The sequence below is a fragment of the Cibotium barometz genome, chromosome 2 (genome assembly GCF_041138505.1).
Source record: "Cibotium barometz isolate CiBa-2024 chromosome 2, ASM4113850v1, whole genome shotgun sequence".
NCBI lineage: Eukaryota > Viridiplantae > Streptophyta > Polypodiopsida > Cyatheales > Cibotiaceae > Cibotium > Cibotium barometz.
The window spans coordinates 43,311,711-43,329,569 of NC_141047.1; the positions used below are offsets into that span (position 1 = coordinate 43,311,711).

Sequence of the window (17,859 nt, forward strand, 5' to 3'; positions counted from 1 at the left end):
TTGCTTAGTCTCTATGACTCGTGCTATGAGTGATGCAGAATTATGGCATGCACGATTTGGCCATCTGAATTATGGTAGTTTGTTACACCTTCAAAGGCATGATATGGTGTCTGAGTTGCCAACTCTTGAAACCCCTACTAGACATGTATATGAGGGGTGTATTCTTGGTAAAATGCATCGAGCATCATTTCCAAAGGATGGATCTGTGAGAGATGTTAAGAATTTATAGCTTATACATAGTGATGTATGTGGTCCTATGAGGACACCATCTATTGGGGGATATCTCTACTTTGTCACTTTTATTGATTATTACTCTAGATATAGCTGGGTGTATCTATTAAAGTAGAAGTCAGAGGTTTTTATGTGCTTTAGGCACTTTGTATCCATTGGCTGAAAATGCATGTGAATGTAAAGTTGGCACCCTTCGTTCAAATCGAGGGGGGGAGTATATGTCCAAGGAATTTCATGCATATATGTGAAAATACAGTGTTTATCATCCAATGCATCAAAATTGCTCCTGGAGGACTGGGAAAGCTATGCCAGAACAGTGCAAATTTAGGCTCTGTAGCGGCGATGCATGCTCAAAATTTGCACTGTTCCGGCACTGCTCCTCTAGACACTCAGGATCATTTCTGATGCATTTAATGAAGTTGAGTACACTCATTGTGAGAAACAATATTTTATAAGATAAAAAAAGATTTAATCATGTGTGAAATTACATTATTTGTCATCCAATGCATCAGAATTGCTCCTGGAGGATTGGGGAAGCTATGCCAGAATAGTGCAAATTGAGGCTCTACAGCGGCGCTGCAGGCTCAAAATTCGCACTGTTCTAGCACCTCAGCCACACTCAGGATCATTTCTGATGCAAAGTACTCTAAATATGACCTCTTATCACCTAGACTCGAAATTCTATTTTTGGGGATACTTATCTCTTAATAGAACTATTCTTATGTTCTTATTTCTTTTAGGATTTTTGGAGCTAATATTTTTATTCTAACACTTTTCTAATGTTTCTAGCCTTGTTGTCTTACTCTTCTCTAATTACACTCTCTTTCCTTATTGAAATCTATATTAAAAGAGACACATACATACATGGCTTGGGAGGGACCTTACAATAGATCTGTCCGTTAGTCTTCCTCCAACACATCCTCCGCAGAGGCAAGGTCCGGCAAGCACCGATTCTTGTACGAGAGAAACTCCATCAAACCATACTCCCTTAAACTCATCCAGCATAGCATGCATCCAATGATCATCATCCTGTGCTTCCTCAAAGGAAACATGTTTCTCCTCATTACATAAAGTAGAAATGAGAACATGATCCACATGAGAATAATATGCATGATGAGAACCTACACAAGTTCTACTAGGTAAAGAAGCTACCAACTTGCTATTCCTCAATGTCTGTACAAGCCATTTTAGCATACACCTAGATTCTTCTATGGCTGCTCTCTCCTCATCCACTACATCCTCAATAAGTGCCTCATCAAAAGGCCGATTTTGCACCTCCAAAGTCTGAATTTCAACACTTGGTTGAGCATTCAATTGCTCTACATATGGCTGCCCTCTATTAAATAAAGGTAGGAGCGAATCAAACGTCCTGTGAGCATACATTCTACTGTTTTTTGCATGAAAGCATGGGTTGAAATGAGTTTTCAATAAAAACAACATCTCTACTTTTACCAAAATACGCTTTGAGGCCAGATGGTAGAGTCTATATACCTTGCTTTCTAAATTATATCCCACAAATATGCATTTAACTACTTTATCATCAAGTTTACTACATTGTTGCTCGGGCACAAGAGCATAAGCAAGATAACCAAAAACACACAAATGAGCCACATAAGGCTTCCTGCCATGCCAAGGATTATAAGGAGTTTTAGACTGCAAGGCCTTGGTAAGGCATTTGTTCAACACATAGTTTGCGCACATAGTTGCCACCTCTAACCAAAAACCATGAGGTAAATCTTGGGCTTTCACCATATATCGTGCCTTCTCCATGAGAAACATGTTCTCCTCTTAGCCACACCATTTTGCTGAGGTGTGTATGACACCGTACATTGATGCCTTATACTCAAGAATGACACATGGTATTTGATAGATCTACCTCATGGCAAGAAGGCCATTGGTACTAAGTGGGTTTACAAGTTAAAACGCAAAGTAGGTGGTAGCATTGATCGCTACATGGCCAGACTTGTTGTTGCAAAGGGGTATGCCTAGCAAAAGGGCATTGATTATGATGAGACCTTTGCACCCACATCTCGTATGACTACTATTAGGTGTCTCATTGCTGTGGTAGCACATCATGGGTGGAATGTACATCAGTTGGACATTAAGATTGCATTCTTGAATGGTGATTTACATGAGGCGGTGTATGTATCATAGCCTCCTGGTTTTGCTGTGAAAAGAGAATAGTCTAAAGTATGCAGGTTGAAAAAGGCTAAAGTATGCAGGTTTCAGTTTGATTGTGAGTGAGTCTGATCAACTCTAAGACACATGTGACGCGTGTAAAGGTTTTGTGAATTTGATCGTGAGTAAATCCGATCAACTCTAAGGCATGTGTGATACGTGTGAGGATATGTGAAAGTGAATCCACTTAAATACATAATGACATATTTTGTGAATACGTGTGACGTGTATGAAGACATTGTGAGTGAATCCAATGTGGGGAATAATTAATGTGTTTGCAAACAACCATGAGATCATTACCTAAGTCCTTAAGCAATGGTCAAAGGTAAGATCTTCCCCCCTTTGCTCACAAGGATAGACTTTGACACTTTTAACCCTTTTTTGTCCCCAGTTTCTTGGCGTGGGTACATTGTATTTGATGCCTTGCTAGACCTTAATTTCTCCTCAAATTTGAATTAGCATTTCTCTACTAGAGATTTGGTTGCTATCAACATTCGGAGAAATAATTATGTAGCATTGAAAGTTGATGGGATCTCCTACATATTTTGCAAAAGAATGTCTCGTGATACATGCTTCCATGAGTGGAGGTCATTACAATGAAAAACTAAGTGATTATGGTGGCACGGATGAAGGTTTCCATTTTTTTATGTGTGTGGATTCAATCATATTTTTGATGGCTCAATATCATGATGTGATGGACTAGGGAATAGTTATGGGGGATTATTTTGCCCCCAAGAGGGGGAAAATATTTCCCCACGACCATTACTAGTCATGGGGGGAGCCATTTGAAAATGACTTATCAAATCAAGGTATTTAGACACATTATCACATGTTGGAAATTCCAATGTGGTGTGACATGTGAATCTCTTACAGGACCATGGTACATGGAGGTTAGATTATTCCACAAATTAAATTAAAAAAATTAACCATAACATCATAGCATAAATCAAGAGCATAAATCAAAGAACATAAGAATCAAAGAGAGCACAAGAGTGGGTGCAATCTCCCCCTCGACGTGTGTGGCTCCACTCCCACACGCGCTATTTAAATCATATTTACAAAATTAAACCTTAGTCCAATGCTTTTAAAGCATCTCATCAAAAATAAACCTTGCCCAACATATGTATAATGGGCCAAACTAATACAAAATGAAATATTTAGCACACATGTGCTTGGCTAAATAATCTCGTCGAATGTCCACCTTGGTTGTCTCAAACTCATGATCTATACTCAACATAATCCACAATGTTAGATCACAATTACTTTGGATTCACTTAAAAATAATTATAATGAATGGAAATCATTCACTACCATCCTTCACACATGAACCATGCATCACACATAATTATTTGGATTCACTCCCATGATAAAATATTTTGAAAAATCTCACTCTCGTGATAGTCCTCCCAGTTACGAAGACAACCATCCTCGGTTGTACTATTAGCACACACACGGCCATAAGACGTATGAGCCACACACACTCAATTGTAGCTATAGAAGCTGCCCTCCTGTACTCAGCTTCACAGCTGGAAATGACCACTATAGGCTGCTTCTTGCTGAGCCATGATATACATGAATCACCAAGGCGAAAGCAAAACCCACTAGTGGACACTCATGTTTCATAACCTCCAGCCCAATCTGAATCACTGAAAGCATGCAGCTACTATGACTCACCCCCCTTTGGATAAAATAATCTAAAATACTGGGTGCCCTGTAAATAGTGGAAAACTCGTTCAACAACCTGCCAATGCTTCGTACCTGGGCTATGCATAAATTTTCTCAACTGTGAGACTGCATACTGGTATATCTGGCCTCATGTTGCATACGTAAAGAAGGGATCCAATAGCCTGCTAATACAAACTAGCATCAAAAGAGTCTCCTGCATCTTGAAGACTAAGTCAAGTACTTGTCTCCATAGGTGTAGCCACAGGTTTATAGTCTTCAAGATTAAACCTCTTCAATAGCTTTTGTATATATTTAGGCTGCAGCATAACAATGCCATCATTGTGCTGCATAAATTGAATCCCCAAATAATAATGCAAGGGCCCCAAATATGACATCTCAAATGATGATTGCAAATCAGTCTTAAAGGCTAAAATTTGATCTACATCGGTTCCTGTGAGTAGCATGTCATCAACGTATAGAACGATGACTAAAAATGTGTCCTTACTCTTCTTCACATAGAGAGTACTCTCTGTTGGACTGTTGCAAAAATCATTTGCAACCAAGTATGCATGAATCTTCTCATACCATGCTCTAGGAGCTTGCTTAAGGCCATAAAGAGCCGTCATGGTCCTAGTTCACCAAAATGTAAATCCTAGTCACTTTTTAAAAAAGAATTTCTATATTGTGACAACTCAAGAATTCAAGAATTCTTTCGTCATAGTCAACATAACATAAATCCTAGCCATTTTTGTCATGGTCATGGTCATTGATCACCAAAATGTAAATCCTAGCCATTAATTCAAGCTACTTTAAAAAAAAAGGAATTTCTATAGGATTGTGACAACTGTGGAATTTAAGAATTCTTTCCCTCCAAGCTAATGTGTTTGATTTGAAATGATTCCATTGTACATATGTTGGGCAAGGTTTATTTTTTATGAGATGCTTTAAAAGCATTGGATTAAGGTTCAATTTTATAAAAAGCCCAATTTTGGAAAAGCTATGCTATTTATGGCTCAAAGGGCTAAATTTATTAATATGATTTAAATACCGTGTGTGGGAGTGGAGCCACACATGTAGGGGGAGATTGCACCCAGTCTTGTGTTCTTTGATTCTTATGTTCTTTAATTTATGCTCTTGATTTATGCTATGATGTTATGGTTAGTTTTTTTATTATTTAATTCATAGAATAATCTAATCTCCATGTACCATGGTCCTGTAACAATGGTATCATAGCACGAAAAATTCAAGTATTGAATTTGGGTCATGGAGAGTTGAAGAAAAATCAAGAAATTGATTTTTACTCAAAATTTACTTGGAGCAATTTGAAGGTTTTTCAACAAATTAAAAAATACTTGCAAGGGAAGAGTAGAATCTGCAGCAAGAGTAGAAGGCTTTGGACAAGGACACAATTCATCCAAAAATCCAAGAGGTAAAAAAGAGAAGGTATGGATAATCTTTCGGCCAGAGAAGGTATGGAAAACCTTTGGGCAAAAGAAGGTATGGTTATGTGAATTTTATGGACCATTAGATCAAGATTTTGATCAAGGGCTAGGAAGAAACCCACTCTTTTTAAGAAAACCACCCTTTTTCTCCCAAAACTACCCTTCTTCTCTAAAAAATCACCTTTCTCAATTCATATATGTAATATAATATAATATAAGCTTTTATATATATATATATATATATAAATATATATATATATATGTAAAAGAATAAGGATGAAGGGCTGTGTGGATTTTTACTCGTGCGCAGCTTATAGACAATGGGTGCTTTCTTGTGAAGCTCTTCTCACAAAGCGTAAAGCTTCAATAATTATATATATATATATATATATATATATAAGTTTAATTAATAAGCTTATATATACAAGCTTAATTTTTTTTAAAAAGGGCTTAAAAATATTTTTGATTCCGTCTACTCTTTCTTATCCAAACAACGAGCGGCAATAAACTTCAAGGTTTTATTATTATTATTAAACGATTATCATTACGATCTTGACCCATCATTAGAATTCAATGGTTTTAAATGTTTTCTTCAATCTACAAGGACTCACATCTGGGATAAAATTCCATACTAGATCCTAACTTCAAAGCTGACATTATTTTAGGTCGTAAGATCATTTCACCTCACTAGTATATAGACTTGACTTTGCTTGGTATCTACCATTGCTGTTTAGAGATTAAATTAAGGATTTCAACACAAGCAACATGAATGAGACTTTAAAATTTTTTCTCGAGGTTTACTTCTTACAGATTTCATCAAGGATTATTATTTTTCATGAGTCAACCACGAGGATGACAACTTCTCTTTTGATCATCAAGAGGGTAATTCTCAACAACAAAGTAATTATGATAATCCAGGTAAGCCTAAAACTCATACTTATGCATTGTTTAATTTAATAGTTAAATTCTAATATATTGGTCAAAAAAGTTCAATGATTGATATGTACTTTCTATACGTGGAAAAAAATACATCTTACATCATTCACTGTCAAGACTCGGGTGAACTAACAATGATGCACATATGTTTTTCGACTGATCACCGAAGAATGTATGTAGCTTATTGTTATTTCACATTCAACCTTTAAACTCTAACACCTCATTTAAAACACTTTCTTCAAATTATTCTCCTTCTATTTTCAAATAAGATTAACTAGGTATCTGTGAGAGATACTTGTGTTGGTGTTTGTGAATAAATGCGCAACTGAGGTTAGTTGCAACCCGAACAAGATGGAATGTTACGATAATTAATTTATTGGGTGATCCAATAAGTAAAAAGAATATCTTGGGTGACCCAAGTGTGATTAATTTGGTTGTGAGTGAATCCAGCCAAGTGTGACATGTGTGACGCATGTATATTAAGTTGGTTGTGAGTGAGTCCAACCAGCTGTGACACGTGTGAGACATGTGGTATACTTTTTAAATATGTGTGATGCATATGAAAACATTGTGAGTGAATCCAATGTACGAGTTTGATTGTGAGTGAATCCAATCAACGCTTTTGAATTAATGAGGGTGACCCTAGTTGGTTGTGAGGGAGTCCAACTAGCTGTGACAGATGTGAGACGTGGGTATACTTTTTGAATACGTGTGATGCGTATGAAAACATTGTGAGTGAATCCAATATATCATACAGATCATAGTATAGATTAGTAAATCACATGCTCTTCTTCAATCTCACTTTGGACAACCCCAATTGACATAGATAACTTCACGAGGATACTCTACCAATTTGCCAAACATGAACCGCGAGGCATGGAGAGCTTCAAATGTCAACCTTGCTAATATTTATTTTGCAACATTCATCAATGTCAAGGTCCTTTGGCTTACCAATTTGTCCTAAGGCGTGTGTTTTAATGCCTCAATTTAGAGAACTTTGAAGCATCTGGTGGTTTTAAATTAAACTCATTGGGTAGTCCCTCTACGACTTTGAAAGTATTGCTTCTTCTTTAATTTTCATACTATTCTAGTGTATGTGGGATGCAAAGAATCTAGATGGTAGTTGTGGCATGCATGAGCACCTTGCAAAACCTATCTAGAAGGTGGGCCAAGAGTTGAAAAGACAAGGAGATCAAGTGCAACCAAAAAGTTTTAACTCAAGGATTGGTTGGTCAAGTATTACATGGGATGCTACTTTTTAGTGTGGTATCATGGGATGTTGCCTTTTAGTATGGGTTTGGTATTACTGAAAATTTCCTAAATACAACATCTTTAACTACTTCCCTTTGCTTTTGGAATCCTAGTAAATCATTGAAAAATTAAAGTTTAGTGGGGGTAAAAATAACATTACCCTTAAAATGGAAGTGTCTTTTCTCTTTTTGCTTAAATATAAATTTGTTTATGATTTTCTTTCATCCCCTCCATTTTTGTAGCCCCATTAGACATACGTGGGACACCTCTTGTCAACCACTTTTGTTGGGAATTGATGCTATGAGTATAGCCAATAAAAGGGATCAACTAAATGTTGAGCTTCAAAGCATCAACCTTATTGCCTTCTTGAACTTTGTGTGCATTGTTAACCTTTGATGAGGGGCTAAAATTAAAAATAATTTAGAAGGGGTTTTATTTCCTTATGGAGTTATAGGAAATTTAAAGACATAAGCAATGTTTAAATTCAAAAAGTGAAAAATTCCATATAGAATAAGTACTTTTATCATCATAAAATTTACAAAAAATGTTGTATCTAAATTATAAAATTTTTATAGGTAGGGTTTTTAAAAATAATCCCTTAAAAGAACATGAGCTATAAGGAGAAGCTAGAGTTAGAAACAAATCATGTGACGGCAAGGAGGTATGCAAAATTCATTCTTAAGAGCTCATTACAAGTTAAATCATTGCTCAAACATTAGAGGGCAGGGGACATGTTCTTGGATTCTATAAATTTTAGAGAGTAAGTGTGAAAACTCTCCCACCTTAGATTTTCTTATGTAAGAATTTGAAATTGTGATCCTTGTGTATAGATCATGCCAATCTTCTATGTATATATCCAATTTTCTTCAACAATGCTTTTAGTTGATAAATTGAATTTATTTTGATGACTTATAAGAGTTGAATTAAATTTGATGACTTATAAGAGTTGATCATAACTTTTTCTAAATGCTAATTAATATGGAAAACTAAATTGAAAGAACAATTATAGTGAGGAGGATGATCTTCACAAGGGTTCACTCTATCTATGTAGTGTTGTCTATTAAAATAATGTGTCTACTCATAGAAAAGTTGAAGTCTACATGCACTTAGGCAGTTCAAAGCATTCAAAAGATATTAAAATTGTTATAACACTTTCTTGATTATACTATTTATAACTCTTAATGCAACTAGAAACCTTTATGAGTTTTGGGAGACCAATGGGTTGTTCCCCAATAAACTCCCAGTGTCCATTCTCTTATTTTTTACTACCACTCATAGCTTCTTCACTATCGCTCACATGGCTTCAAGCATATAGACCTAATAAGATTTGAACTTATGTAGACACAATTACCAAGTGTCATATGCTCCAAAGCCATTGGTCTTAGAGAATAAACAACGTAGTATCATGTTGGTATCATCCATATAAAGACCAAGGACAGTAACATAGAAATACATGAGTTTTGGTGATGGAATATAAGTTCTTGATGGAGCTCTCTAGATAGATGTGGTCTCAAAATGGTAGGGATAGTCCATGGCCCACCACCTTAGATTATTTCTTCCCCTCAACTGCCATCTTGGGCTTCTGCATCCTTATTTGACAAAAAACATGCTAGATGCTGGTGGCACAACTTGTGACTGTTAGTCACAAGTTAGTCACCCACTAGCCCATTCCCATGTCATCTTATCTCCCTTGTCCAATCTTCACCTAAGACTTTGTGTTTTCATACATAACCCGCAGATGCTCATGTTTACTTTAGGACAAGCATAAAACTCCCCCCATCGATTTCTACATAATGTCTCATGTCTTGGAACAACCTAAAGACAACATATAACTTTTAGCTACTTTTCACCCCATCAAATTGGAATGAACTTAAGGTTACCAAAGGTCCATGGAATCTCATGGCCCATCAAACAGGTGGAAATTCCATATGACCACAAAGTCCCGGAAAAAAAATAACTACATGGGATTTCTTCCACCTTGGAGTATCAAATAGTCTAACTGTCAACTAGTCTAGACATAAAGTCTAAGACCAATAAGTTTTAAACTTCGCATCTGTCTCATGTACAATTTTGAGGTTGCCCCATGCATCAATATCATTTGGCCATCACGAGAGAGACCCATGCATCAATATCATTTTGCCATCATGAGAGAGAGTGTAACGAGTCATAATACTTGTCACCCTACACAAGTGACCTAACAATGCTCAGACAACCAAGAAAGTCCCTCATTCGGTTACACTCACATACTAGCACTGCTCCTCACAGTTTACCAGAGGTTAACTATGCTAAAGTATAGAGTGTCCATACAAGAAACTTGTGAAGCCTCTGGAGATCCTACATGGGAATACACTTTGGTGTCTCGTACCACCAGAGCACACCCCACATAAAACCCCAGATAAGTATCGTCCAAGGATCATTTAACCTAGAACTAAAACCCTAACAAGGTTTCATAGACCCCACATTGTACGTATCACATGACCACGATAGATTGTAGATCGCAACTCACCACCCAACCGTAGGTTTAGTGTCTTGAACCACCCCGAGCCTGAGGTCCGATTGCCGCAAGCATGATTGGTACCAATGGCCCCAACCTAGCATCCCATACCACTTGGCCGAACCACCCACCTCGTAGCTTCATGGCCATGAGGTCTTGCACGACCCTGGTAGCCCTCTTGTCTACCATGTGGATACCTCAATAACTCATAAGTGCCCCCAAGGTCACTTATATAGCAATAACTTGGCTATTATTGGCCCTTGCTTTATTTAAATGCTTTCCTCCTTTATTTAGGCCATTATTAGCCCCATGCTATTAATTTTAAGCTCTTAGCCCAGGTGTGAACCCACGCTTGAGCAAGTCCTAACCCTAGGCTTGTTTGGGCATAACACTATGTGCAACTGGAGAGAGTTTGAGGATTCTTTTATTTTAATGTAGTATTAGACCATGTTCATAGCCCTAACCCTACGCTTGTCTAGATGTAACACTCTATGTGCAACAAAGAGTTTGAGGATTTCTTTATTTGGTGTTTTCATACATAACCCGTAGATGCTCATGTTTACTTTAGGACAAGCATAAAACTCCCCCCATCGATTTCTACATAATGTCTCATGTCTTGGAACAACCTAAAGACAACATATAACTTTTAGCTACTTTTCACCCCATCAAATTGGAATGAACTTAAGGTTACCAAAGGTCCATGGAATCTCATGGCCCATCAAACAGGTGGAAATTCCATATGACCACAAAGTCCCGGAAAAAAAATAACTACATGGGATTTCTTCCACCTTGGAGTATCAAATAGTCTAACTGTCAACTAGTCTAGACATAAAGTCTAAGACCAATAAGTTTTAAACTTCGCATCTGTCTCATGTACAATTTTGAGGTTGCCCCATGCATCAATATCATTTGGCCATCACGAGAGAGACCCATACATCAATATCATTTTGCCATCATGAGAGAGAGTGTAACGAGTCATAATACTTGTCACCCTACACAAGTGACCTAACAATGCTCAGACAACCAAGAAAGTCCCTCATTCGGTTACACTCACATACTAGCACTGCTCCTCACAGTTTACCAGAGGTTAACTATGCTAAAGTATAGAGTGTCCATACAAGAAACTTGTGAAGCCTCTGGAGATCCTACATGGGAATACACTTTGGTGTCTCGTACCACCAGAGCACACCCCACATAAAACCCCAGATAAGTATCGTCCAAGGATCATTTAACCTAGAACTAAAACCCTAACAAGGTTTCATAGACCCCACATTGTACGTATCACATGACCACGATAGATTGTAGATCGCAACTCACCACCCAACCATAGGTTTAGTGTCTTGAACCACCCCGAGCCTGAGGTCCGATTGCCGTGAGCATGATTGGTACCAATGGCCCCAACCTAGCATCCCATACCACTTGGCCGAACCACCCACCTCGTAGCTTCATGGCCATGAGGTCTTGCACGACCCTGGTAGCCCTCTTGTCTACCATGTGGATACCTCAATAACTCATAAGTGCCCCCAAGGTCACTTATATAGCAATAACTTGGCTATTATTGGCCCTTGCTTTATTTAAAAGCTTTCCTCCTTTATTTATAAGATTTAGGCCATTATTAGCCCCATGCTATTAATTTTAAGCTCTTAGCCCAGGTGTGAACCCACGCTTGAGCAAGTCCTAACCCTAGGCTTGTTTGGGCATAACACTATGTGCAACTGGAGAGAGTTTGAGGATTCTTTTATTTTAATGTAGTATTAGACCATGTTCATAGCCCTAACCCTACGCTTGTCTAGATGTAACACTCTATGTGCAACAAAGAGTTTGAGGATTTCTTTATTTGGTGCCAAGATGGAGCTTGTGAAAAAAAGAGAGGATGAAGAATCAAGCCATGACTATGGTGGGTGGAGGATAGCCATGGTGAGTGTGTGTGTGGAGAGAGAGAGAGAGAGAGAGAGAGAGAGAGAGAGAGAGAGATGACAAAGCTGAAGAGAGAAAGATTGCACAACTCAAGTGATACTCCATGTTATGATAGAATCACCCAAGTACATGGCTTTATAGGCATCAAGCTTTATCTTAGCCTTTAATAAGGGTTGTTTACACCCGTAGATGGTGTTCACACAAACTAACTCCAAAATACCCAATACCCTCGGTTAGAGTGATGGAGGCAATGCTTGGCAAACCTTCAATAGTCTCAATACTCCAACACTATGAAAGAAACAAGACATGTTCCCTGTTACTAACTTAGAGGCTCATGGGCATGGCTCAAAGACTCATGTAGCATGGCTTAGTGCAAATGATTCAAAGGTCAAGTCTTACCTCAGGAGACAAGACAGCCTACATCAGCATACTAAGAGAACCTACATAGGAGGAAGAGAGAGAGATAACCTCCCCTGCTCAAAGCAAGGTAAAGAGGGAATGATGGAGCATTACAGAAAGGAACACAAAATATTCATATTTTGGGAGCAAAGAACCCATGACTACAAAACATTCTCGAGTAGAGAACCCATGACTAAACATAATCGGAACTAGAAAATTTTAGAAGTTTTTATAAACTTCCCCTCAAACGTACGTTGATGAAGAGTAGTCTATTTCGGCAATAATAGTGTCAATGTAAATTTTGTTGTGGAAAGCAACGATGCCCTAATGTAGATGCTTGGACCTTCCATGACATTGCAAAAGCTCCAATTTGATGTAGGAGGCTTGATTTTGAAAAAAGCCCCAAATTTTTGCGGATGCAAAGGCTTCAATTTGATGATTTCCTCCATGTTTTAGAAAAGCCCCAAAATTTTGTAGGGATGTAAAGCCCTGACCTAGATGACGTACAAAGAGAAAGTGTCATGGGTTAACTGCTGGCCCTCTGATGTAAACCTGCTTTTGAGTTGATTTGGAGGTCCTTCGGGTGTGCGTTAGGCTGCTCACATGGCCGCTCTGATTCTGCCTGATTTGAGCGCCCCTTTTGGATGCATTTTGCTGCCCTGCGAGCCAACCCTGATGTGCGTTTTGATGCACTATAAAGGGTTGTGTTTTGCTCTATCAGTGGCCTTGGTGACGTGCGTTGATCTTTGGATGGCTACTCTTTGCTTGCTGATCTCGTTGCCCTCCTTATGCAATGTTTTTGCCTCCCTCTCTTGCTTAAGCTGAGAGGTATATGCCCCACTAGAATGCTAGTAGGATGAGATAACACATATGGAGCAGATCTGATGAGAAAACACAGTTTTAGAAAGAAAACGCATCATTGACATTGATGATGGCAGAAGCAAGAAAAGGCATCATTGAAGGCAGCATCAAAAGACACAGAGAGCATATATAAAGCATAGCTAAGGTGGCTAAGGTGGCTCTGGTACCATGTTATGGTGCCAGGATGGAGCATGTGCAAAGAGAGGGACGAAGGATCAAGCCATGACACTGATGAATGGTGGACAGCCATGGTGAGTGCATGTGGAGAGAGAGAGAGAGATGACAAAGCTCAAGAGCAGCCTAATTTGCTTGGATAGTCAAGGAAGCTTACAAATAATGTAGGCATTGGCATCGGTCTTCAACAAAGCCACAATTGTGTAGGTGACAATCTTGTCTAAGCCGCTTAATTTCACCCTCGTGAGGTTATCCGAATGCCACCATTGAGTTGGCCAACTGGGTGGTCTGGAGTTGGGGACCTTTGAGAAGGTTGGAAAACTAGCAAGGTATGATGAATCCATTTTGGGGTGGTAGGCAATGTAGAACCAAGAGGAAGAAGAGTGAAACTAGAAAAAGAACTGATTTACCATGAGGCCCTACCATAGAATATCTGCACAATTTATTTATTTTGGGGAGTGCATCAAGCTAATTGGTGCATACAAAATTTTGGGCTATCAGCCAGTACAACCTGGCTATTGAAGGTGATGAAAAAACATGCCTGTTTGTAAGAACTCCACATCACCTTAAAACCAACCTTTACTCCCAATAACCCTGCAAAGCAGGGCTAAAAAATTAAAGCCCCAAAGCTCACTACACCCCTTTGCTTGTGCAAGCCCCCAGATAGCACACAGTCTGAGTGATCTTCTAGCAGCATACCTCCCCTCTTCTAAATATGGTTTTGGGTGGGGGGAGCAAAATGGCTTGCCCCCCTGAGGGGGTGAGGCGCTCAGACTTGATCATTAAAATAATTAACACTGGAATATTAATCATCTGAGCTATGGTCACATTTTACCTAAGCCACATCATTCCTTGACGATCATAAATTCGAGTACTCTACCTTTTGTTTTCCTGCCTGTCCTTGTGTGGGATGCAGTCAAGAGCATATTTTATTGTGTTATCAGCATGCCCTGCCTTTGGCACCGGCAGGCTAAGGAATTGGTTTAGCATGTATATCACAAATGGGTCAACAGTTCCAGCTCTTAAAGTACTGTACATATGGGCATTTCATGTGTATTTGGCTGCATGTGTATTTGGCTGAGGCGCATGTTTATGCTTGCATTTTCAGCACAAAAACAAAGAACAGAAAGCATGCTCTCTCAACATTGAGTCCAACTCTTCAGCCAACAGCCTACCATCACCAGTAATCTCGGCATGAACATGCTCCATCCTTAAAATAATGGAAACGATGTGAATCTCTCACGACAATTTCTCGATCAAGTATTCTTGAAATAAGCTTGATAGCAGTGTGGCAATCGGCGCATACGCGAAGATTCTTGATTATTCGAATAGTTGTCCTTGGAGGTGTCATGATGTGCCCAAATACAATGGCCAGTTTCTCACTATGGTACTTCAGCAAGTGTACCTTCACTTCCTCCTCCACGTCATGCAGCACTACCTTTGTTTCCGGAACATATCCTGCCTCTTCCATCTGCTTACTCAGCCTATCTAGCTCTGCATATATTTCCTCTATTCTGGGGTGTGCCTGATCACCCACCACGAACTCATGCATCTTCTCTTTGATCTCAATTGAGCTCCTCCCTGGCTGCTTCTTTGCACCATTTTCTTCCATTAGCTTTCTCACCCTGGCTACTTCTTCCCACTGCCCATCTGCTGCATAGATGTTGGAGAGCAAGACATAAGGTGCACCATAACCTGGCTCCAGCAAAATGCATTTCTCAGCTGCCCGTTTACCTCTGTCAATATCATTATAGACCGTGCATGCACTAAGCATGGTCCTCCACACCAGTACATCTGGTTCTAAAGGCATCTTGTGAATGAAGTCTTCAGCCTCTTTCAAATACCCTGCCCGGCCAAGCAGATCAACCATACACGCATAGTGCTCAGCTGTTGGGGTGATGCTGTAATCTTTGTTAATGGAATGAAAACAACGCCAGCCCTCCACCACCAAGCCTGCATGGCTACATGCAGAAAGAACACTAACAAGAGTGATTTCATTGGGCTTCACTTGTTCCTGCAGCATTTTCTCAAAAAGTAAAAGGGCCTTCTTCCCGAGACCATGCTGAGAATACACAGTTATCATGGCTGTCCACGTTTGCACATTTTGCTCATGGATGTTATCAAAAACCTCCCGTGCACTTTCCACGCTCCCACATCTGCCATACATATGGATCAGTGCACTTCCAACCATCTCATCTGTGTGCAACCTTCTAGAGAGAATAGCAGCATGTATTTTTCTCCCTTGTTCAAGAGCTGAAAGGTCTGCGCATGCACCAAGAATGATCAAAAAGGTGACCTTATCGGGAATTATCCCTTCCCATTGCATTTGCTCAAAAAGTTGGAGAGTATCCTTTGTGCGCCCATGCTCCATGTAGGCGTTCAACATGGATGTCCATGATATAACATCCTTTGCATTCATTTTAGAGAAAACTTTCCATGCAGCCTCCCAACTCCCACACTTGGCATACATGTGGATGAGAGCATTTCCTACTGTTACATTAGACTCAAACCCATTCTGAACAATAGCTGCATGGATGTTCTGGCCACTTGCTAGTGACCCCAAACTTGAGCAAGCAGAAAGGGCTCCAACGAGAGTGAATTCGTTAGGTTTTACACCCTGTGAATCCATTGTTCCAAAAAGTTGCAATGCCTTCTCACCAAGATTATGTTGGGCATAAGCTGTGATCATGATGGTCCACGAAACCACATTCGTAGAACGCATGCTGTCAAAAACCTTGCGTGCCTCCTCCAGGCTTCCACACTTGGCATACATGTTGACAAGGGCACTCTCCACAACAATATCAGACTCGAACTTACCATCCAGGATCATGAGATGGATCTCTCTACCCTGCTCTAAAGCAGAAATGCTAGAGCACGCACCAATGATGGTGCTGACAGTAACCTTGTCAGGCCTCACGTTCTCATCCTGCATTTCTTTGAACAGTTGGAGGGCCTTCTCATTATGCCCATGCTGGGCATATGCTGAGATCATTATGGTCCAAGAGAACACATTCTTTTTATACAGATCATCAAATACTGAAGCAGCACCATGAAGATCCCCACAGTGCCGATACATGTTGATGAGATGGTTTCCTAGAAATGTGTCATGTTGAAAGCCATGTCTGGTGATGTGGTTATGCACCCGCTTTCCGTAAAGAAGAGATTTAGCCTGGCCACATTGCTTCAAGAGAAAAGAGTATGTGGCTGAATCAACACGAACTTCAATTGGCAATCCCTCAAGCTGCTCCAGTGCATTCTTCAAGTTCCCCTTTGCAAGTTCCAGTTTGAGGGCTTCCAGAGTGCATTCACTCTGAGGCAGTTTTAGGGTTTCCAATGTGCCCTCTCTCTCAGATGGTTTTAGGGTTCCCAGAGTGCCCGCTTTCTCAGTCATTCTTAGGGTTTGCAGTATGCCCTCTTTCTCAGAGGATTCAAAGGTTTGCAGAGAGCCCTCTTTCTCAAACATTTTTAGGGTTTGTAGAGTGCCCTCTTTCTCAAAAATATTTGAGGATTCCAATTCATTCTCAGAATTTTTTGCAGAAAATCCCCTACCTGGGTAAGGTTTTGTGGTTATGGTGGTGCCATTGCTGCCAGAGAGCTTGTGACGGTTTGCTTCTGCCATAGCCATTTCTTGATCTCGCGTGAACGGCTTCTTGGGCAGGACGGAAGGGCGCTTGACAGAGATAAGCTCTCGCTCTGGGTTATCATTTTGAATGAGAAATTGTTGGAAACCGAGCTCACCCTGTGCCTTTTTTCTGTCATGGGGATCACCTATAGCCTGGATGCTGCCATGCCTGTTGTGAGGAGAGAAGGGCACCTGCAACCCATGCGTGCAGGCATGTGAGTAGAGAGAGTGGGCAGTGCAAGCACCCATTACATGCTTGCAAATAAGTTGACAAAATCATCCGGATGAAAAGCAGGACTGCTTGATTGAATTCCCAAAGGATAGAGCTTGAGAAAGAGATGAAGGCAATAAGCTGGATACACACTGCCCTGCCCTTGTCAAGGCCAAGCGTTTGGGCGGTTGGACGGAAAACTCTCTGAGAGTTCGGGTGGAGGACATTTCTGACAAGAATCTGCCCTTGACGGATAGGGGGTCCGACCCCAATGATAGGATTTGACGCCCATCTTCCCTTCCGAGGGCCGTCTACCCGTCGTACGAAGGCCAACTTGAGACGAAACCTGTCAAAGGACGAGCTAGACAAAAAATTTCCCTTCCATAAGGATGTGCAAACAATTTATACACCTGTCAAAAGAAGGGCAACTTTTTGAAATGCCCTTCAAAAATAAAATTTAAAATTATATGTTGGTATT

General features: G+C 39.9%; 1 pseudogene across 1 annotated transcript; it reads right to left on the bottom strand.

Moving 5' to 3' along the window:
* Positions 1–13,968: 13,968 nt before the first annotated feature.
* LOC147641104 (pentatricopeptide repeat-containing protein At3g26782, mitochondrial pseudogene) lies at positions 13,969–17,517 on the bottom strand (annotated as a pseudogene). Its single transcript, XR_015268876.1, has one exon. The product of XR_015268876.1 is annotated as a pentatricopeptide repeat-containing protein At3g26782, mitochondrial pseudogene (transcript).
* Positions 17,518–17,859: the final 342 nt, after the last annotated feature.